Source organism: Anolis carolinensis, chromosome 4 (assembly GCF_035594765.1).
Source record: "Anolis carolinensis isolate JA03-04 chromosome 4, rAnoCar3.1.pri, whole genome shotgun sequence".
Lineage (NCBI taxonomy): Eukaryota > Metazoa > Chordata > Lepidosauria > Squamata > Dactyloidae > Anolis > Anolis carolinensis.
In genome coordinates, this window is record NC_085844.1 from 224,625,011 (window position 1) to 224,648,041 (window position 23,031).

Consider the following 23,031-nt stretch of genomic DNA (forward strand, 5'->3'; position numbering starts at 1 on the left):
TGCTGAATAGCAATTGTTAAATGAATTCTTTGGCCATGCAAAAAAGTCAGAAAGCTACACTCCTATACATATACAGTAGAGTCTCACTTATCCAACATTCGCTTATCCAATGTTCTAGATTATCCAACAAATTTTTGTAGTCAATGCTTTCAATATAGTGATATTTTGGTGCTAAATTTGTAAATACAGTAATTACTACGTAGCATTACTGCCTATTGAACTACTTTTTCTATCAAATTTGTTGTATAAAATGATGTTTTGGTGCTTAATTTGTAAAATCATAACCTAATTTGATGTTTAATAGGCTTCTTCTTAATCTCTCCTTATTATCCAACATATTCGCTTATCCAACGTTCTGCCGGCCCGTTTATGTTGGATAAGTGAGACTCTACTGTACTCAGAAGTAAATCCCACTGTATTTAATATGCGGGTTAACAAGTATAAAATAACAATTTCTACATGTAATTCACGTAAAACAATATCAAAGATAAAGGCTAAAAGGTTTATTTTTTAAAAAAGAAGGAACACCCGCTAAGCGAAATCATTGATCCAAATACTTCCTTGAAGCTAGTCAGCTTAGATTCTGATGATCCAAGCAGGAAATAGACTTTATCTAATCACTGTATGTTTCCCCATTTCTGAAACAGTTCTGATTCTGTGAGTAGATTTCTGGTTCTGTGCCTTCAAGTCATTTCTGGCAAACGTAAAGCAAGTGTATCATGGGGCTTTGGGGCTGAGAGTGTGACACACCCAAGGTCACCCACTTAGTTTCCATGGTCAAGTTAGGAATCAAACTCTGGTCAAGACTGTAGCCAAGCTTTGTAATTAACATTAAATAAAGGTATGATAAATGAGGGAGAGCTAGTTTAGTGTAGTGGTTTGAGTGTTCGACATGGACTCTGAGATACCAGGATTCAAATCCTTGCTCATCAGTGGAAATCCACTGTGTGATCTTGGGCAAATCACACTCTCAGTCTCAAAGGAAAGCAATGGCAACCCCACTCTGAACAAATCTTGCCAAGGAAACCTTGTGATAGATTACCCTAAGCGCTGTCATAAATCAGAAATGACTTGAAAGTGCACAATTGAATGCCCTAATAAATATTATAATCCATTATACATATTCATTATAATTGAATCTATAATAAATAAGCTTCCCAGGGGCATATTTGATTAGTCTATTTGGCTATGAAGAGTCTTCCTATCTGGCTGGATATGAAGTCATCACATTTGGCTTCAAAGAGTCCTCCACAAGTGAAAGTACGAATACTCCAAGTCCCAGCACAGGCAGCTGAAGGACTTCTTCTCCAGAGCCTGAGAAAATTGCCTCTTTTTTGGCTATAACTTCTCAACTCTCCCAGCCAAAAATTCAGCTAGAGGGTTTGGGGAGATATAGCCCCTCAAAATAACTTGGCCAGCCTCTACTCCTATCATGCCTTTCCCCCACACCTCAAACTAAGTAGAGTAAACCATAATCTTAGCTAGAGTTTCACAGGACGCCTGTGAAAGTGAAGAACCACATCTAAATTTCTGGGTCTACTGTGGTCAAAATCAGCTGGAAACCGACCATGGAATTGCACAGGAGAACCTGAAGATTCCTAGAAGGATCTTCTTTCCAGGCCCTAGGGTCAGCTTCCGGAGAACCTTTTTGGAGGACCTAGAGATTCTTCGGAAGAGCATTTTTAACCATACTCATGAATAATCAAATCAGCAAGAGTCGAAACTGCAAATGAGGAGGGACGAGTGTAGTGCTGAAATGATGTAGAGACCCACTCTCCTAGTCTCTCTCAATCTCTCATGCCTCTCTTCCTGTCTTATAATCACCTCCGCCCCTCCTCTCCCACCCCCAGGCAGCTCGCAAGTACTGAGTGGAAGCATTGCTCTTTTTTGTTTCTGAAGCTGCCTTAGCGCAGCAGGGAGTTCAGCTGCAGCACAGGAAGAGATGCCTTGTCAAGGAATTCTGGGAGTCTCAGCTGGTTCCATTAGTGACACATCACATAGGCTCCGAGTCAAAGGCATTAGACTGAGTGACTGGAGCCGTCCCCCTCCCCGAGAGACAGGGAGAGAGACACAGACACATTAATGTGGAAGTGAGCATCTGTCCCCATTTGGCACCCTCCCATACTGTAACCGACTGGAGATAATTCCCTTTGCCTTTATCCAGAGATTGCTTCATTAAACCACGGGAAACCCTTTTGTTTTCCACCCATTTTAAAAATGTCATTGGGAATATTTGCAGGCATCTCCTCATTTGCACATGTCCTAATTAAAAAATATAAATAAATCTAGGATTCTTTGGTGGTGATGGGTTTTCCCACCGTTGAAAGAAAGAAAAAGCTGGCTTTTTTCTCCAGTCACAGTTTAACTGGTGGAGGACAGCAGTAGATCCTAAATCTGTTTGGTTGAAAATAAACAAGAATTATAACCCATCAGCACATAAAATCAGTCTCCCTGTGCTTTGTCACTGTATAATACTGTGAATGTTTTATATGTATGATTATTTTTAAATTACAGTTTAGATGCGACTCTTCTTTCAGAGAGCTTAAAGAGTGAGTTCTTAGTTTTCTTCTTTCCTTCAAGTGCTATCTGCCCCCCAACAACTTTTGAAGCAGGCTGAACTGAGTGATTGTGAATGGCCTCATTCACTGAACTTTGGTGGATGTCCTACATTATATTAACAACACATTAGATAAAGATATCTGTTGCTGCTGTTATTTCTATAATAAATACATCCCAATCCATAGTGTCATTACATACTCTGTTTTACTTCTAGAAATGTTCAACTGTATTACTAGTTTTTAATGTTTTTTTTCCAGAAGTGAGTGAAGCAAAGGCCATTACAGAACAACCAAATATAACATCTAGCATTTAACATTTAACAGTATGAGCATGGGATAGGTTTCAAGCCATGTCGGTGTCAGAGAATAGGTGTTATCAATACACATGTTCCTGTTTTAATTTATGAAATGTTGGAAGGTATGTGCTCTTTAACAAAGCAGACAGTTATGAGATTAAACCCCATTAAGCTCTGCTGCAGATTATCCTGTCAATCCTCCATAAGGGAGAAACTCGCCTTAATTTTTGGAAATACAGAGCAATGCCATGTGGTACTTTAAAGACACTGTTCATTGTGTTCTAAGTTGTTGTGGACTCAGACCCAGTTCCTAATGTAGTATCCTCCATTGGCAGGTATCTGAATGTACAAATGTGCACACACAAGATGTAAACCAGAGGTAGGAAGCAATCCCTAGAACTCCAGAAGTTCATTTTCATGTTCTTTTACACACTATAAAAAGTTTGTTCTGAGACAAAAACGTTCCAGAGAAGGTGAAAAACAGCAAAATATCTTGTTATTGAGCAGAGCCTATGTTTAGGGCTGAAAACACTTTTTAAAAAATTGGAGGTGGGGGAATAACCCTCCAGTGTTTAATGGAGGGACAGCCAATATTGCCCATCAACTCCTCTCAGTGTGTTGTATTAAAATGTGAACTGACCCATAGAAGAAAACCCTTGGGTTGTCAAATGTATATAGTAGAATACCAGGTTCCAAACTGGGACTTAATGTAACATAAAATAATGTACATTTATGCTTCAAGTCATGGTGGGGAATCTTTGGCTTTCCAGCTGTTTTAAATTACATGTTCTGCAATCCCTTGCTAGTAGCCATGTTGAGGAAAGTTGATCTGAGTTGCAATTCAAACAGCAGGAGGTTCATGAAGCTGAAGGTTCTCTAAGCAGACAGACACACAGAGGAATCTCAAGCTTATATTCAAGGAGTATGTGTCACTCACAATGAAGAGTGCTGAAGGACTCTCCAAAAAGCTATGGCTCTGTGAGTTTGGTTTAGAGTTGTGACACTTTGGATGTTGAACCTCCAAGAGGTATGGAAGCATTGGTGGATCATTCGTCCCTTTTAACAATTAAGAAAAAAGTTGAGAGACATAGATGCTGAATGCTGGGAGAGGTTTTCAATGTATTCAGAAACATCAAGGAGGTAGCTAGGAGAATGGGTTCCTGTCTGTGTACATCAAAGAGATTTGAAAAGTGACAGGTGTGTTATTATCTAATGGGGAAACTAGGTTGCTGTATCAGGTGTACTGGATTTTGAGTTAGACAAGCATTTTGTTCTTTTGCCTGTTTTCCGCAGTAAATCTGTAAACCTTTTGCTGATTACAACATTTTTCACAATGAGCTTTAAGAAGAACAGATTTTATTCACAGTTGGTAATTCTGTAAGACGATGCAGCTCTTACTGGAAATTTACATTAAACAGAATCCCTAATATGACAGACCAGCAGTTGTTGTCTTTTTTACTTTTAGGAAGGTTTTTTTAGTTGTAATTTTGCTTCTTTAGTTGATAGGTACAGGGGGAAAGTCTGGTACGGGAGCTAATTAGCACATACGGAAGATGATAGCTTTAAAAATTAACTACTTACCACTGGGTGTTTAGAGGCTGATGGAACAGTGGATTTGTATTCATACAATAATTCATGGTGGTCATCCAAGCTAGAATACATTTCAGGGATATTGTTTTCTGCTATTACATTCCCAGTTCAACAGTAAGGGATTAACGCCTTTGTGTTGGTGTAAAGGCAGAAGATTGTGGATTCTCTACAGGGAACATTATCCATATGTCTTACATTAGAAATAAATTTGGAACATATAGATAGGCCTTATTTATAGTGAATTTAAGTGATTTCAGATAGAAGTCTTTCCAACCTTGTCAGACAAAAGCAAGACCTAACTTGGGTTCTTTACAAGCAGTACATGTCAGCTACCACTGAGCTATGGCTTTTCACCACACCGCATATTTATATTGGAAGGAATTCTAACCAAATTAATGTTGAATTTGAGTATTCAAAATACCACCAGAAGCAGGAGAGAATTGCTGCCTTCATACGTGACTGTAAAGTTCATATGTACAATTATTTGGTTGCTCTGGGTAAGATTTTTTACCCTTCTAGATTTTTTAGATTTCTGTTGGTCCTAAGTGCAAGACTTTATTGCCTCTCCACATGAGTAGCAGAAACTAAATATTTCAGGCTCATATTTCTAATTTGCATAATTTATGCAGGTTACACATTTATTTCCACATGCAAAACTATATACCAGAGTTAAGTGTAATTATGATATGCTTTACTGTTCATGTTTACTGTGGACATCTGTTTATAATATTCATAAACTGGTATACATATGTTGAAGATGGCACTGATTGCTTATTTTGTCTACTGTTTGGCAGTAGGCAAATGAATTTCCACCAGCATGCCTAATTGGCAGTACAGCAATTTCTCCTTTTTAAAGCACCATTGCTTGCCAATGATGTGGCAGTTCAACAAATTGGAAAATGGACTTCGGAAGAATCAAGATGGAATCCTGGGACATACTACAACGAAGATGCAATTTAGAGTATCCATAAATTAGCTGGTCTAGACCTCTGTCTCCACCAGACTCACTTCAATAGATTGGGTATCCACAGAACATTCTCCTATACAGGTGATATAAAGAGGAAAGTGATGCAGGCCTTACCTTTTGATAGAGTTCCTTGAAATAGTCTCCTATGTTTAGGGAATAAATGTTATAACATTTATTTTTTTACCATGTCAGAAGCAAACCGAGGGTACAGTTGTAATGTATTTAAAAACTCAAACAAAGTTAAAAACTTGGCATTATACTAAATGTCCTTTGACCAGTAGCTGGCCACTTGGAGTTCCTCTGGTATCACTGTAAGAAGGTCCTCCATTGTGCATGAGACAGGGCTCAGATTGCATTGTAATATGTGGTCTGTGGTTTGCTCTTCCCCATACGCGCATGTTGTGGACTCCACTTTGTGGCCCCATTTCTTAAGGTTGGCTCTGCAACTCATGATGCCAGAGCTCAGTCTGTTCAGTGCCTTCCAAGTCACCCAGGAAGGAGTCTCTAAGTTGTTATGTGCCATGGCTTGAGGTTCTGGATTTTAGCCTGCCACTTTTGGACTCTTGTTTGCTGAGGTGTTCCTGCGAGTATCTCTGTAGATCTTGAACTATTTCTTGATTTACTGTTATAACAGTTAGTAGGTAATTTCAATCCAATGATCAGGATGGCATCTTTGGTAGAACACACAGTTTTCATCCCGTATGTTGTCTTCAGGAGAAGCATTACAGGTTTCTGGAATGGGATAGGAGAGCCGTTCAAAAGCAGGATAGCCACCAAACAATGGTTGTGGAGAGGCATAGTCATGTGAAGAATTGCAATGAGCCAGATTTAGCCCTGGGACATCAGGCTCCGCACCCCTGTAGTAGACATCATTGAGCTGAATGCAGCAATAGTTTTAGTCTGTATCAATGAAAGCTTTAGAGCTGTAATCCAGTGTGCATTTTCTTGGAAGCAAGTTCTGCTGTGTTCAGTGAGGCTTTTTTCCAGAAGAGCATGCATAGCATTACAGCTTCTGTAGATAGGAAATCACTGTTATAACTTTTAAAAGGTTATTCTTATGGGCCAATATAATGGCTGGATGAGTTTTAAAGCACACAGTGAGTAGGACGCCAGCATGTGTGAGAACAAGTTGATGATCAAGGCTGTTCTATTTTGATAGATGTTTGTGGGTGGCAAGTGAGAAAGATGAGCACATGTGGAGCTGCTGTCATGTAAGGAAGTTTCATCCCAACTGGCTTCAGGACGCTGTGTACTGCAGCCATCTGTCCGTTTCTGAAGCAGGCCTTGTCACCACTAGTTGCATGTTGCTAGAGAAAGTCATGTCACTACCCCTTTTCAGTGACTGTGTTGCTGTAGGATATGGGAGGTTGTAGTCCACATTTCCCCAAGTCATGTGTGCAAGACATATTTGTCATTCCCAGCTGTTTGTTTCACAATGCACTCAGAAGTGGAAGTACCATAACCATCACACTCAAAAGGAAGGGAATGGAAGGCAGATAATACAACATGATGCTATCAATCAATCAGCATGTTGATAATGTGTAAACACTCTTCAGTTATACTTTATATAATACCTATAATTTTTTTCAGTCTGGAAAAGCTATTGTCTGTTGTGGTACCGTCTGATGATGATGAAAGGGGATTTGGGGAACAGCAGTTTGTTCCAGGAAATGTGGAGCTGCAGTTTGTCCCAGGGAATGTTATTGACTCAGAAAGGCAGGTGGATTCGGGAGCTGAGGATAGCTTGGGAAAATAGACGGAAGGGAATGTGGAAAGTTCTCAGTTGAGCAAAGATAAGGATGACCTTCTACAGGAGTCTAAAAATTGTCAACAGAGCCCGGGTGGGAGTGAGGGGGATGAATTCTTGTTAGACAGAGATTCCAGATTAAAGTTGAGATCAGGCCTCTGTCACAGTGTGAGAATTGCAGGCAGATGCGGAGAAACAAGAGTGCACAGGAATGTGTTTATGTTTTGCAAGGAGGGTTAAATGAGATGTAATTTGGGAAAGATTCCAGTCAGAGCAACCTCGCTTTTGGAGAATCAACTCCTGCCTTGTTCAGGCCTCGTCATATGCCTAGACTCTGTGTTTGGATTACTTTTGAAACTCATGTATTCATGTTATCTTGGATTTACTGTGCTATTTTCTGGGATTTTGGATTAACTTCTACGAAATCATTGAACTGTGTTTAAGGATTGCACTTGCAATTGGTTTTTACTTATTTTTCTGCTTTTTAATAAGTTTTGCTATCTTTCTTCAATAAACTGAAAAGACTCAAACCTGCTGTGGTGGAATTTGTGTGTTGGAGCAAGGTGAACCAGTCCTGGGGTGCGACATTGTCCAGTCTCTTGATATTGCTGAAGATTGTGCCATTTCATTTGGTTGAGCATGTTAATCTATCTACATGTAAACATAACGAACAATGCCCTTTTATAACCTACTACCAGGTAAACGAGATATCTTCTTCAACGTTGTCTTAAATTAGAAAGAGCACACAGTTCTTGCTGTAGGTAACAAAGGTGCTCTTCTTCCAAAGGGAAAATGTCCTCAATCTTAGAGTTTCATTAAAACAGATATTTCTTGCTTGGACATAGTCTAACTCTAGACCAGGAGTCCTCAAACTAAGGCCCGGAAGCTGAATTCAGCTCTCCAAGGGCATTTTCCTGACTCCTGTCCTAAACTTTAAACTTAGGGTTGTGCTAAGTCTGAAATTACTTGAAGGCACACAACAACAACAATCCTAATTGACTATCTCATCAAACAAAAGCAGGCACACACTTTCTATTGAAGTACTGGTAAGTTTATGTTGATTAAAATTGTTCTTCATTTTAAATATTATATTATCTTTCATTTTTTTTGCAATACACCTAAGATATGTGCAAATTATGTAGGATTTAGTTCATGATTTCTCAAACTATAGTCTGGCCCCCCAACTATCTGAGAGACTAAGCCCTCTGCTTAAAAAGTTTGAAGATCTCTGCTCTAGACCAAGCATACTGTCCTTTGAAATGGCAGTGAGCCCGTTCAGTTGTTGCCAACTTTCCCAGTGAATCTAGAAATGACAAAATAGATGACAGGCTCATCTTTCTTGACACTGTGAAGCTGCTAACAGGCCAGGAAGTTGTGATGATACCAGATTGGATATTAATCAGCTGGAGTAAATGTTTTAAGCAAACATTCATTATAATTTGCAGATTTCCAATTCTAGGGAGATCATCTGTAACTCCTGAGATGTTTAAGAGATTGCTCTAAATTACTCTGAAAGTGATTGAGCAGGATCTTATAGCAACCAGTAAAAACAAACTTAGCATTACAAAAGCATTTTATAATATTGGCATTCTTACAGAGGATTTTTAGGAATCAATTTTAGACTTCAAGCAGCTAACAAGTTGATAGTTGGAATTTGCGAAATATCTCAAACCTGAGGAATACTAGAGTAGGATTTAGTCTGCATATCACCACTGCATACTGACTCATACTCGCAAGCAACAGAATGACTGTCTGTATTGGCTGCAAACATTTGGAATTGTAATAGGAGAAGACGTAATATAGTTCAGCTTGATCTTTAATCTCCTTTTTATGATAAGTTAAATTCATCCAGCTTTATCTTTATTGTTCCTTCCAACAACTTGTAAGAAGACTGGTCCAACTTGATGTTCTTGTTTTTAGTTTGGAAAAATTACTCCTTTTGATTGCCACTCATTAAATCTCGCAGCCAACATGGACATTGGTCATGTCATCTAAGGCATTTTCACAACTGTGATTTTAGAAAAGCATGTTTCAAGATCTGAGTAAAGAGGAAATATTACTCTGTGCATTATTGTGAATGGAATCATTCATGGCTGGTTGGTTTGAATGAATAAAACCAAGAAACCTGGCTCTATTCAGTATAACATACTATCATCTTTGTTGCAAGAGAAGATTGGCAAGGAGATAGCCAATGCAATGTGTAGGGTAAGTTCAAGAGACAGAGATCAGGGCTTCCTTGCCTTAATTGTGCGGAAGAGGAAATAAGATATACTTGCTAAACTCCATTCTTTCACATAGATAAAAGAATATGGAAGCCCTACCTTTGATTTAATGTGGACAACTCACAAAATAATAGACCATAGATAGGGCAAGCTCTAGTGAGGCAGCAAATGATGAGGAGTGCAGGAAGGCTATTCTTATATAACCCCTGTGACTTACCCCATGATGCCTAAATTATCTTGGTACCTTCAGGTGCAGAGAGGGAGAGCAATGCTGGAAGAAGACTCAAAGGACAGCAGCATTGTACATGAATACGAGGGTAGGATGAAGTGCCATGCTTTCCTTGCTACATGCAACAATATGCTACTGGCTGCTAGGAATTGTGAAAGTTGGAGTCCAAAACACATGGAGGGGCCTAAGCTTGCCTGTGGTTGTGACACAGTAACATCTGGAAGGTTGCGGTTTGTTTTGTTTAGTCAGGATAGTGGGGTTTGAATATAGGTACAAGGCTTGTGGATAGGAAGTTTGATTTTAAAATATCCTTTAACCTTTTCTCAACCTCAGATCCAGGAGTTCTGTTGCAACTCCCATTATCCCCAGTTGGATGATGGATAATCAAAAGCTATGGGAGTTTTCATTCAATAATGTCTGGGGACCCAGACTGGGTAAAAACTAAAGAACACCAACCACAATGTAAAAATTATAGTTGACCCTTTGTATCCACAAATTCTCCACCCATGGATTCAACAGCCCTTTGAAGGCAACCATAAGGCTGGTGTAGCCCTCAGTGAAAATGAGTTTGACACCCCTGCTGCAGGGTATGGGCTTCAGTAGATTCCTATCAATGCCAGCTCCCAACAGCGGGTGCACAAACCAATCTTCCATGGTTGTGTTGGATTCCATGCTGGAAAAAGCCATGTTATAAATTAAATACGTAAGACTAAATTGCAGAGTTGGGAGTTGTGCAACCTTCCAGATGTTGCTGGATTGGATGTCCCAATGCTGGGAGTTGCAATCCAACAGCATCTGGAGAGTTGCATGCTTTCCACCTCTGCTCTCATTTCCTAAAGAGAATATTTTAAAAGAAAATCAGGGTTTTATTTTCCTGCTCTGACATATTACTGACTGGTGATATAGCAGTTGGAGTTCAGGTAGAAGTGTGCAGTTGTCTTTTCCTCTGTGGCTAAAGCAATTGCTGCAGGCCAGACATCCTGCTCCCTGTCTGAGGGTGTCTGAAATACTGAATCTCCTATATTCCTGTCATTTGGTGTGACGAATAGGTGCTGATGGGCAGGGGAGTGAAGAAAACACAAGAAGCGAAGCAAGGTGTTGTATTGTAGAGAGCAGATTAAAGTCATCATTGCAATGTAGATCTAATGGGGGAGGAATGAACCCAGCCCTGCTCTTCTCTCTCCCTCTGAGGAGGCTGTTCTTAGGGATAAAGGAGTGGCAGGCGGAGATGATTTTCATGCATTCATCTCTTAGCGGTGAAAGGAAAGTGACAGCTACAGGCTCATTTCTCTGCTGGGATGTGTTTGGTGTCTGTCCACCTGCCTTGATCTTCGGTTGCCACCTTAGGGAAACCTGCCACATCTTCCATTGTTGCCATTTGGATGCCTCTTCCTGCATTTGGAGTAACAAAAGGTGGGTGTGCCCTTGTCGCAAGTGCTTGACCTCCTCAGCTGACATTTCCACACAAGATGCCTTGTTCGGTGCTGTTTTCTAGTCATTATATAAAGAGGATGCTTTGGGGTGGATTAGTCTCTTTTTTTAATGGGAGGGCGAATCAGTTGGGAGAGAGAAATCTGCCATACATTCTCAGGATTAAACCAATAAGGCTTCTTTTCTCCCCAAAGCAGGCTATATCCTATTATTCCTCCATCAGAAAGATTATCTTTGCATTCAATAGGATTCTTCCTTTAAGGGTTAATCATTTGCCCTTTGTCCTTTTTTAGAAATATAAAAAAGTCAATAAATAGTCTTTGTGCCTGTTATGTCCTATGTTGTACCAGATTTAGATAATTTTTATCTTGTTGATGTTAACTAAAAGCTACAGTTGTACTTTATTGCTGATTTTAGAATCTAAAGTAACAATCTAAAGTGAAGAGGAAAATATTAGAACAAACTTCGTGTTTCCTTTGCTTCTCAAACAGTTTTAACATTTATGGCGTATCTTTCTGGGAATTCTCATAAATGCATATTCAAATTGTCTGTTGTCTACAGCTGCAGCTTGTTGGCTGAATTAAATTTTGCAAGACCGTGTGCGTGGTTGCATATATACTGATATATACTGGTTAAATTTAAATCCTTGGTGAGCTGTTTTTAGCTCTGACAACTTTTCCAGAGTTTGGAGTATTACTTTTTAAAAGTTACTTGTTGGTATAATGATGCTTTACATTGTTGACTGCATTCCTTATCATTGGTAGCTTATTTTTTAGTTTATTTATAAAAAGGCAAAAAAATAACTCCTCTATGTTTAGAAATAACAAGTAAGACTTACTCATTACACGCATGCACATGCAGAGGGAGAATGCATCTGTTATTAGAATTGTTTTCTTTTTTAAAAATAAATGTGCTCAAAATACAACGTTACAATATAGGGCTACAAAATACATTATGGGGTTAATAGCAATATATTACGGGCGCTGAGCTCTGCAAAGAAATCTGGATTCTTTTGTGTCATCTTTTGGGGAACTAAATGAATAAAATACTAAATGCAAAAAGGATTTGGCTAGAAGAGTGTGAATTGACATGATGGATCATTAAGACAATCTGTATTGAGTTTTGGTGTGTTTGTGTGTTGACTGCACACTAATCTTATTGCCACATGGTCATGAAATGAACAGCTGGTCCTCAAGCACACATTGAAGTATCAGAGTGTTGGCATCCCTGTGCTTGTGCAATGCTGTACCAAAAATACAAGTCCAATTAGGCATTTCTCTTCTCCAAGCATATGTAGACTATGTGTTCAGTTTTAATATATTTTTCCAGCATTTTGCTCCTTTTATATTTTCCCCTCATTTATCATTTTGTGTCCTAAATAGTATGATAGTGATGAGTTTTGGCAGCTGAATATACTGATTCTTGTTCCCTAATACACAACAGAACTCTTATGTTCCTCCAAACACCCTGCTGGCTCAGACCAACAATCCTTCTTATCCAGCATCCTATTTTCCCAAATGCCTTTGGGAAAGCTATAAACAGAGCATGAAGGTAATACCTCTCTCACACACCTGTCGTTTCTTCCCAGAATATGGTATTGACAGGCATACAGCAGTGTCTCACTTATCCAACGTAAACGGGCCAGCAGAACGTTGGAGAAGCAAAAATGTTGGATAATAAGGAGGGATTAAGGAAAAGCCTATTAAATGTCAAATTACATTATGATTTTACAAATTAAGCACCAAAACATCATGTTTACAACAAATTGAGAGAAAAAACGGTAAAGTTATGTAGTAATTACTGTATTTACGAATTTAGCACCAAAACATCGCAATGTATTGAAAACATTGACTAGAAAAACATTGACTAGTAAAAGGCAGACTGTGTTGGATAATCCAGAACATTGGATAAGCGAATGTTGGATAAGGGAGACTCTACTGTACTGACTTTGAACCAGCTGGTTTTATCTAGTCATCATGATTTGTAGCTTTTGATATTCTTGCCTTCCATGATTGTCTAATCCTTTTAAAATCATCTAAAGTTATCCCACTAGATTTGGATTTTTTAAAAAACTTTTGCAGATTTTCTTATTTGTGGATTTGATTAAAATGTTCTAGGATTCTCTAGGTTTTCCAGTGTGACCCTTTGATCAACAGCCACCAATCCTTCCAGAAGAAGGTGATCATACAGTCATGCTGGAAGATCTAGAAATTCTCATAGAGGTGTCCTCGCAGGTTAGAAACAATTGTAATTTCTTTTTTCTCAGTTTTTCATTTTCACAATGGAGCTGTGCCCTTAACCCCAACAAATGTGGAGGACTGACTGTAGTAAAAAAATCACATATCTTTGACAGTGTGCCCCACAAATTAATTATTTATATCCATCTATTTGTCTGTCTGTCTGTCTAGGCTGGCTAGACCATGAGGCAGAATGAGTTTGAGAGATTGATTCATTGGCTCTAGTTTGACCTATTAATACGGTTTTGGCCTCTGCTTAGAAAGTGTCTTGAGGAAGTAGAGGTTGAGGGGCCATGATGATCATAAATTGACTTTATCTTCTTGGTGGTCCAGTTATGCAGATCCTTTAGATATTACTGAACTGCAGGTTCCATCAGCCCCAGCCAGCAGAGCAAATGGAGAGAAATGCTGGGCTCTTAACTCATTCCAAAAAAGAAAGAAAGAAAAAATAAAATCAAAGGTATAAATTTAAAAAGGGCAGATTTAGATAAAGACAGCATGTTTGAATTATGCATAATCAAGAATATCTGTTTTTGTTTTAACTTCTCCTTCTTATCCTCATTCACCTCACACTTCTATTCTTAGAAATTCAGGAACACTTTTGTTCCTGTGATCTTCTGAGTATAATCAAAGCACACTTTTCATATCTGTGGCATCATTATGTATCTGGATGTTTGGAAGTTTTTTTCCCCCCATCTCAGTCTTCCTCAACTTGGTGCCTTCTAGATAAGATGTTTTGCAGCTATTATTCCCAGCCTTATTCTCTGGGATTATGGGAACTTTAGTTCATCAAACCTAGAGGGTACTAAGCTGGGGAAAACTGGTCTGTTTTAATATCACTCATTTTCAGAGTCTTAGGAACTGAGCATGAAAACTATTCTTCATGTGGACAATTTCAACAGAAAGGAAGAAACCATGAAAATGAACAAAATCTGGCTACCAGTATTTTAAAAACTCTAAAATCACGATAGTAAATAAAGAAAAATACACTGAAAACAGGGGAATTCCAGATATAAAATAATCATGGCCAGTTAACACCTCCAAACAAAGGATTCCCCATAGGCAGAAAGCAGCCAGGCCTTGAAGCTTCAAGGCCATTAAATGCAAATCAAGGTTATTAATTACAACATTCACAGTTGCCTACAACAGACAACAGATATATAAACCTCCCTTGCCTAGTTTCCAACAGACCTCACAACCTCTGTGGATGCCTGCCATGGATGTGGGCAAAATGTCAGAAGAGAATGCTTCTGGAACATGGCCATACAGCCCGGAAAACTCACAGCAACCCAATTCTTCATTTGCTCAGTGGCATGTATTAAGAGAAGAACAAGCAGAAATGCCCAATAGGATATTGGTTTCTTGTTATTGTTTTATGTCCTCTCATGCACCTTTGTTATGGAATCTGTACATTATGTTGTAAGGATTTTTATTTTATTTTAAAAGTATATTTACCCTGTCTTTGCACTACAAAGAACTCACCTAAAGGCAACTTAGAAATCAATACAAATCAAGTTGTAAACTATGAACCATAATAATCAAAGCAACATATAAAAACAAACATTGCCAAGAAAAAGAGCAATCTTGGGCTGGAAATCACGTTTCCTTTTGAATGTTTTTTTCAAAGAAGGATTTGGAATATCAAGCATAATGATGATAGCTACAGGCATAGTTTTCTGGGGAAGGAATGAGCAAGATAACAATGGTTGCCAAGTAAAAGAACTGCACATTGCAGTGACCGCTTATGCCTTGCCAAACTGAGGAGAGATAGGCCTCAAACAAGAGAGTATGGATTTGTTTATTTGTTTTTGTGTGTATAGAAAGTAAACCCAGCAATGATTTTATATCTTGAAAAATGAATATAATGTGTCTCAGAATGAGGGAAGCTGAAACTAGGTGAGCTCTACTCCTGTTATTCTGTTATGCAGACGGGTGCTGTTGATGAGCAACTCCAAGGTTTTTACTCTCCCTTCTACCCATTTTTTTTCCAATCTTCAAACTGGACATGGACATACATATCTGAAGAGCAAGGGTGAGAGCTAGTGTGGTATAGTGGTTTGTGTGTTGGACTAGGACTCTGAGAAACCAGACTTCAATCATAAAAACCTACTTGGTGACACTTAGCAAATCACATGTTCTTAGAAGCAATGGCAACCTCCTCTGAACAAATCTTGCCAAGAAAACACCGTAGAAGGATAGCCATAGAGCAGTGGTTCTCAATCTTCCTAATGCCGTGATCCCTAAGTACAGTTCCTCATGTTGAGGTAACCCCCAACCATAAAATTAACAGTGTGTTAAAGTGCTGAGCTGCTGAACTTGCGGACCGATAGGTCAGTGGTTCGAATCTGGGGAGTAGAGTGAGCGCCCACTGTTACTCCAGCTTTTGCCAAACTAGCAGTTTGAAAACATGTAAATGTGAGTAGATCAATAAGGTAGAGCGCAGTAAGGTAACCGCGCTCCATGCAGTCATGCCAGCCACATGACCTTGGAGGTGTCTATGGACAATGCCAGCTCTTCGGCTTAGAAATGGAGATAAGCACCAACCCCCAGAGTCAGACACGACTGGACTTAATGTCAGGGCAAAACCTTTACCTTTACTGATTTTACTACTGTTATGAATCGTAATGTAAATATCTGATTTGCAGGATGTATCTTCATTCACTGGACCAAATTTGGTACAAATACCCGATATGCCAAAATTTGAATACTGGTGGGGTGGGGGGTTGATTTTGTCATCTGGGAGTTGTAGTTGCTGGGATTTATAGTCCAATCAAAGAGCACTCTGAACCCAGACCACAATGGTCTGCACCAAACTTGGCACACTGCCTACATGGCCAACATTGAATCCAAATGGGGTTGGGGAGGGGGCTGTTTTTGAATTCTGGGATGTAGTTCACCAACACTCAGAGAGCACCCTGTACCAAACTGGTGATGGAACTAGTAAACTTGCCACACAAGTTCTTTCTTTCTTTCTTTCTTTCTTTCTTTCTTTCTTTCTTTCTTTCTTTCTTTCTTTCTTTCTTTCTTTTTTTCTTTCTTTCTTTCTGGCAAACATACTTCTAAGGTCAGCCTGACTTTCCAGCCATTGCGTCTCATTCCATGGCCTTCTTTGTTTCCTCCTTTCACACTAACCAACAATTAAAGGGGATTTAGAACACTGTATCAATTTACTAAAAAGTAAATCTCCCCCCCCCCCAGCCTATGAGTCAGTGGGTAATGGGAGAGAATAAACATACAGTCAGAACAGCCTTGTGAATAGGGAGCAATCTGCTCATCTTCAGTAAAGTTCTGCTTAGCTGTATGTAAGCCCGTTCTCTCCTTTGTGCCAGTGTGCTTCCTCTTAGCAGAAGCCGAAAATGGCAGTTTATTTTAGAAGATCATTAGTGCTAAATAGAAGTCTTCAGGAAGAGACAGATCCCTTTCCTCTTTTTTAAAAAATTCATTCTCAGTTTGACCCCAGTCGCTTTCATATTTCTTGTGCTGAATTGTCAGATTGTTTTCAACTCTAAGCTTACCCTCTAAAGCCTCTTAATCAAACAAAGAAGACTAGATCAAAAATTGAGCGGCATTCTTAGATTAATGGCTTGTGGGGGGAAAAGACGCAGTAAGGAGCCAACAGAACAGGCTTTCCATGCTGATTGTGTCATAGAGTCCAGGGGTGGACAATTTGACAGGCGAGAGGGGATCATTCAGTCCATGTTTTGGGGCCTGGCATTTGGGGTCATTAGTTTTGACCATTGGGGGAACCTGGGTGTGGGCTCCAAACACAATGGCATTCTCTAGAAGAGTCGGAATAGGTATAATATTGGTTGCTGATAGCATGGGCAGGTTTTCAAAATAGTAATAAGGGATTGCTGAAATTCGTGATATGAATTAAGTACCCTGTTTACCTGAAACTAAGACCTAGTAGAGGATTTGTTGAATTGCTAAATATAAGACCTCCCCCAAAAGTAAGACCTAGCAAAGTTTGTGTTTGGAAGCATGCCTGCCAAACAGAACACCAGAGCATGCAGGATTGGTAAACATACATACCATAGATTGTTGTACATGGAAATAATGGTAGTAACAAGAAATTATTGATACGATTCACAGTTTGTCTGATTATGCTGGTTTGTGATGACAACTACTGTACAGAATATAATAATTGTTCATTTTTTTGTTCAACAATAAATGTGAATTCTTCTTCATGGAAAAATAAGAACATACCCTGAAAATAATACCTAATGCATCTTTGGGAGCAAAAATTAATATAAGACACTGTCTTATTTTTGGCGAAGCACGGTATGTTTATGTTCTATCCAGATCCTAGTTGACCTAGCTATGTTTTTCTCTGTAAAATTAGTGTATTGTCCATACTTATACATTACATGATGCATTTCTGTCTTTTGCCCATACTCTGAAACACAGTGTTTTGGCATCTCTTTTAGTCTATATTAAAAGGAAAAGCTTTCTAGTCCTCATAGGAGGCATTCTTTTAACAAGGGGCAGCTGCCAGCTCTACAAGGGCTTTCTGAACCTGAAATAAGGGACCTCAGTTATAATAAATTATGCTGAGCAGCACTACTTGATGATAATAAGCATGCTATTCCTGATTAAAATGTATATTACTGGTGTGCAGTGTACAAAAGCCCACTGTAGTTGTGCATTAATATTTGCCTACATCACCCACAGCCCAAACCTGCTGCCATCCAGATGTGCTCACTACATTGCCTATCATCCCCAACCAGTGGGAGACACAACCTCTTTAACCATGGAAGAAGATGGACAGGGTGAAGGGGCCTCTTCTCATCAGCAGCAAACCAAGGCCAAGAAAGCTGCATTGTTCAAATCGTTCAGCTACAGGAGCTGCTTTGATTCCTCGCAGCAGGAATTCTTGGCTTTGAATGAGTGAGGGCCCCAAATGTAGCCATGGAGAGGTTTCTCTTCCCCTCCATTGATTCAGAGTACATTTTACTGACAAAGCTTGACTTCATGCTAAAATGAAGAGGGAGATGAAGAATATAAAGGAAGCTTTCTAAATAGTTGGAATGGAGGCACCCTGTATCAAGGAGCATGTATATATCCAGCATCAAATCTGGAAAAAACCGCCAGTATACTGGCAGGTGATTTGATAAGGCTCATTCAGAAGATGGCTTGGCATGGATCAGGTGTTCCTGTAATTTGCCAGAATCACCATTTTGCAGTCGCATTCCATTGATCAGAGTGTTTAACGGATAGGTTTGCATATTTCATTCTCTCCAGTGGTCCCTGATAGCCTAGGATAATTCTAGTTATCTTTTAGCTATTTTTATCTTGCTTTTAGGGGAGATTTTCAGGATGTTGATTTCAAAAATGCATAATTTCATTGCTTTGCATTCTTCCCCTCCAAACTTGCTTCTGTAGAACTCAAAATCTTTGAGCAAATAGCAGGTTTTATTCTTTTGCTGTTGTATGCCTTTAAGTCGTTTGAGTTATGATGTCCCTAAAGCGACTCTTTTTTGGGAAAGTTCCTTGTGAGCAGATTTGCCGCTGGCTTCCTCTGGGGCTGAGAGAACATGAACCCATAATAGATTTTCATACTTTAATGGGGATTTGAACTCTGTTTCCTAGAGTCCTAGTCCAGTGCTTATTTATTTATTTATTTCATGTTAAAAGCATGGCATAATAAATAAGTTCAAAACTCATAAAATAAAGGCAGGGTTCGGTCCTGGGCCCAGTACTGTTTAACATCTTTATAATGACTTAAATGAAGGTGTAGAGGGCATACTTATTAAGTTTGCAGATGACACTAAATTAGGAGGGATAGCTAATACTCCAGAGGACAAGATCAGAATTCAAAATGACATTAACAAATTCGAGAGCTGGACCAAAACCAACAAAATGAATTTCAATAAGGACAAATGTAAGATACTACACTTAGGCAGAAAAAAATGAAATACAAAGATAAAGGATGGATGATGCCTGGCTTGACAACAGTACATGTGAAAAAGATCTTGGAGTCTTCGTGGACAACAAGTTGAACATGAGCCAACAATATGATGCAGCGGCTAAAAAAGCCAATGGGATTTTGGGCTACATCAAAAAGAGTATAGTGTCTAGATTGAGGGAAATCATGGTGTCTTTGTAGTCTGCTTTGGTTAGACCTCACCTGTGTCCAATTCTGGGCAGCAAAGTTCAAAACGATATATTGCCAAGCTGGAAGGTGTTAGAGGCAACTAAAATGATCAAAGGTCTGGAGGCCATGCCCTATGAGGAGCATCTTAAAGAACTGGGTATGTTTAGCCGGCAGAAGAGAATGTTGCGAGGAGACATGATAGCAATGTATAAATATGTGAAAGGGTATCATATGGAAGAGGGATTAGGCTTGTTTTCTGCTCCCCTTGAAACTAGGACAGACTAGGACTTGGAGCAATGGGTTCGAAAGGAGATTCCACTTGAACATTAGGAAGAACCTTCTGACTGTAAGAGCTGTTTAGAAGTAGAACTGTCTGCCTAAGAGTGTGGTGGAAGTTCCTTTCTTGGAAACTTTTAAATAGAGGCTGGATAGCCATCTGTCAGGGGTACTTTGTGTATGGTTTTTTTTTTTTTACATGGCAGGGGGTTGGACGAGATGCCCCATGTGGTCTCTTTCAACTCTGTTATTCTATGATTCTGTGACAGTGAGAGAGGCTTCCATCCTGTTACTGACTTATACATGTGTACGTGCAACCCACATGTTTGCAACCCTCATTTTGGATGAAGCACTAAGGGCTATTCAAGGTCTTAGGCTAACCATATAGAAGAAGGCTATTCTTCTGTTTGGCTGCCATATTTTTAGGATGGGGAGAGAGGGGTGAAGTTATTTGGCTAATGAAGATCTGACTTCCACTTGAAAATTAGAAAGAACTATTTCACGGCAAGAGCTGTTCAACAATGGAACTCACTGCATCAGAGTGTGGTAGAAGCTCCTTCCTTGAAGGCTTTTAAACAGAGACTGGATAGCCATCTGCCAGGGTACTTTGATTGTGGTTTTTCTGCATGGCAGAGAGTTGGACTAGATAGCCCGTACGGTCATTTGCCCCTCAACCAGCTGTCCCTCTGTGGTCAGAAAGATCCCAGAAGTGACATCAGAAAAGTCCCATTTGGTACATGTCAGCCGCCTGGTAGTAGAAGAACATAGAACTGCATGTGTGGAGCTATACATACACGTAGGATCTTGGTGATTCTATATTACTGCGAATATTTTTAAAATAAATTATGTTGCCCTCTGTTGGCATTTGCTCTTCTTGCAGTATTCTTTTTCTTCTATTCTGAAAATTTATCTAGTAAGGAAAAGTGGGGCATATTTATTTATTATTTTTAAAAACCTTTACATTGGTATATCCACAGCCTGTATGTTAGCCCAGACAGTAGAACTGTTTTGTCTTCCTTATTTCCCATATTCCTCACTATAGGCTGTGCTGGCTAAGGCTGCTAAGAGTTCAGCCCAACCACATCTGAGGGGCAGCATGTTTCCAGCCATTGTTTCTATCTCCTTGCTTATGAAATCATTTGGAAGCACAATTACACATGGCAAAATATTATTAACATCTAGGTTCATTGTTGTTCCATGTACACAACCTTTTGTCCTTTGCAAAATTATTTAAAATAATTGTATTTTATTGTATTGTAAAAAATAACATTATCCTCAGGCTTATTGAAACATAAATAAATGTAGACTTGGGTCTCATCTCCAGTATATCTCCTCATATGTGTATCTGAAAAGCCCCTGGTGGCACAGCGGGTTAAACCGCCGAGCTGCTGAACTTGCTGACCGAAAAGTCGGGGGTTTGAATCCGGGGAAAGAAGTGAGCTCCCGTTGTTAGCCCCAGCTTCTGCCAACCTAGCAGTTTGAAAACATGCAAATGTAAGTAGATCAATAGGTACCACTCAGAGCGGAAAGGTAATGGCACCTCATGTAGTCATGACCTGGCTACATGACCTAGGAGGTCTCTACAAACAATGCCGGCTCTTCAGCTTAGAAATTGAGATGAGTACCAACCCACAGAGTCGGACGCGACTAGACTTAATGTCAGGGGAAAACCTTTACCTAACCTATATGTATATGTAGATACAGGTATTCCAAAATCTGGAAAAAAATTCTAAAATCCAAAGCACTCAATTGTTCATTTCATTTTCCAGGACTAGTTTCACCATCAGACAAAGTGAAGCAATAGGCAGCAAACTCCAAGGGGCAGCACAGGTAACCTCTTGAGTATTGCTGTTAGACTTACCAACTGTTCCCTTTTGTTAAAGAACAGAGCTGTACATGACACAAAGCCTCTCCTGGGTCCCCTAGACCAACCTGATGCTTCAAATGTAGTATAAGATGTTATAATATTGCCAATGTGGAAGTAAAATTCAACTGCAGCTTCTGTGCATGGAATGCAGAGTGGGTACCATCTTGCCACTTGCCTCAGGAAATAAAATGTCTTAGGCCAACCTTGATGTTTTCATCCATTATACCTTGAAGCCAGGGAGAATGTTCGCTCTGCTTTTAAATTGGTGTAAAGCCGTGTACTAGAGGTAATGAACACAGAAAATGGAGAAGTGCCTTTAGCAAAATACAGGCTTGCCTCGGTTAACAAAACATGGCAAAAAGGCTAATTTTAACAAAATCTTTTTCACCCATCCTGCCCCTTTCCTCCTTCGGCTCTACCTAGCCGGAAGTTTCTTAATTGGCACAGGCATGGGAAAGATGGTGAGAGAAGATTGGAGAGGCACAAACCTTTGGTGTCGAGCTGAAGCAGTGGACCTACAGGAAATAATGCAATAAAGCTTGAGCTGGGAAATAGTGGGATTTAAGTGATCCTGCTATAGTATATGTGCCTGCCTACAACAAGCAAGGGAACGTAATCTTTTACTGAAGAGCAAAATAGAGGGAAAAGAAGGAAAATAGGTCTGCATCGCCTGCTGTCTGCAACATGTTAAATAAAGGATATCTATAAATATGGCCACTAAATGTTGTAAGAATCAAAGCAGGAAGGAAGATATACACCGTCTTGATGCAAATAGGAAGATCTAAGATCACAGTCTAAAGTAAAGAACAGTAATCTTCAGGTATAGCTGGTGCCTACAAATAATGGGTTGCTACAAGGCTCCTGCAGACCATGGTGAGTGTAACCCATAGTTCTTAAAGCAAAGACATGTACACAGGTGTTCTAGACTATTGTTCCAGTCTGTTCCTGTATGGTTAGATATGATGCAAAGGCAATTCCCATTTCCTTATTCTCTTAATACCTCAGATCCCACTTGACCCAGAGAATGCAGTGTGACACCATCATGCATATGTGTCACAACACTATCATGCATACACATTGGGGGGACTTCCATGTGATTCTGTTACCATGTGATTCAAAGTACTTTTCCCTTCCACCTTGATTTTTAGATGTAGGGCCTGGTGGATGGAGATGGCCTCCTAGGATTCCATTCTTTGTTCATTTGTTCTCATTTTTAGCCTTTGAACAGTTTCTAGAGATTTGTTTATTTTGTTGAGTTTTACATGCCACCTTTGTCCCAGAGCAGGATTCAAGGTGGCTTCCAAAAACAATAAGTTAAGAACATTCACAACACAATATAAAAAAACAACAAAACAAATTAAATAATTTGTTCAAAAATCAATTGAAAGCTACACAAGTTAAAAGATATATAATGCATACCCAATAAAAAGCCTAGCCTTATTTTGAGGATTGACAGCTTTCATAAATAATACTTTCTTCACCTACAAGTGAAAAGCAAATTATGGCAACATGAAGAG

General features: G+C 39.4%; 1 protein-coding gene across 7 annotated transcripts in view; it reads left to right on the forward strand.

Moving 5' to 3' along the window:
* src (SRC proto-oncogene, non-receptor tyrosine kinase) overlaps positions 1-23,031 on the forward strand; it is a 116,001-nt gene that overhangs the window by 21,725 nt on the left and 71,245 nt on the right. Inside the window, exon 1 of one of the 7 annotated variants that reach the window (XM_062978870.1) lies at positions 10,520-11,022. The exons of the other annotated variants lie outside the window; for them this stretch is intronic. The gene's annotated coding sequence lies outside the window, so the exon portion shown is untranslated. Of the gene's footprint in view, positions 1-10,519; positions 11,023-23,031 lie in introns of those variants that run through there. 7 annotated transcript variants of the gene reach the window in all.